We start from the raw sequence: 1,310 nt of genomic DNA on the forward strand, positions 1-1,310 counted from the left end.
GGTTGAGCTACAGGTGCTGAGCCTGCCCAGGTTAATCTTGAACTCCCCGCCTCAAATGATGTTCCCCACCTTGGCCTCCCATAGGGTTGGAATGACAGGCACAAACCACCTGGCCCTGCACTGGCATCATATTCTGTTTTATTTATTTATTTATTATGTTTTATTAAATCATAACTTTGTACATTGATGCATTTATGGGGTCAGGATACTGCTTCAATATACAATGTGAAAGGCTTACATTGAACTAAGTAACACATTCATCACAATCATACTCATTTCTTAATAGTTTTGAAATGTACCTTTGCATTGTGCACATTAGACGAGGTCCCCCTATATACCCTCCCTTCTCCCATATCCTCCCTCCCCTCCCCTCTCTCTCCTCTTCCCTTCTAATTTGTGGACTATAGTTATGTTTTGCCATTCATATGAGTGTGTAGATGATTATATACTGATTTCATAGGAGTACTGAGTACATTGGATACTTTCTCCCCCATTCTTGAGATACTTTACTAAGAAGAATATGTTCCAGCTCCATCCAGGTAAACATAAAAGATGTGAAGTCTCCATTTTTTTTTTTTTATGTTCTTTTTCTTGTCCTCCAAGCTAGTCCCATAGGTATTTTCCTCATAGGTACAATTTTCATATGGCACAGTCACATCTCATGTGAGCTTCTCTGTGTATGCTTATTTCATGATTGCATAGGTGTGGGTAAACTAATGAGAAGTTAATGGGGATCAACTTTGCCCCCATGAAGTGCCTGGGGTGCCTGGAAGGTCCTGGAGGCCCTATACTTAGATCTGGTCTGGAGAGCTACCCAAAGAGAGGGTGGCCCCAGAGGCCTTCAGCACAGCTGTGGGTGTAGAAGATGCTGGCTCCACAGATGCCTGACTGCCTCTCCAGTTGTCCTGCTCAAATCCCCCCCTCACAGGTGGTGCTGGTGTCAAGCAGCTGTCTGGGAGACACAGGCCATGCCATATTAAGCAACATATCAATCACCCCAGCTGTCACCCTCTCCTCAACCCCCAGCCAAAACCCCTCAAAGCTGCTCCCCTGTTCAGAGCTGGGCTGTGCCTCCTCAGGCCAGGGTGCCTATAGCCAAGATTATACCAGGTCAGAGCTCTGCCAAGGGCCCCCGCCCCGGCCCCCAAGTGGTCCATGTGCTCCTGGGCAGGCCCTGCCTGAGTGGGGCTGGGGGTAAGCTGAAGGGATAGGCTGCGCTAGGCATGGGAGTGGTAGCATTGTAACGGCTGGTCCTGAGCTGGCCCAGGGCCCAGACCTGGCTGGCATTTTCTATAGGCAGTGAGCATAGC

This window comes from Otolemur garnettii, unplaced genomic scaffold (assembly GCF_000181295.1).
Source record: "Otolemur garnettii isolate 467f Iridium unplaced genomic scaffold, OtoGar3 scaffold00044, whole genome shotgun sequence".
Classification (NCBI taxonomy): domain Eukaryota; kingdom Metazoa; phylum Chordata; class Mammalia; order Primates; family Galagidae; genus Otolemur; species Otolemur garnettii.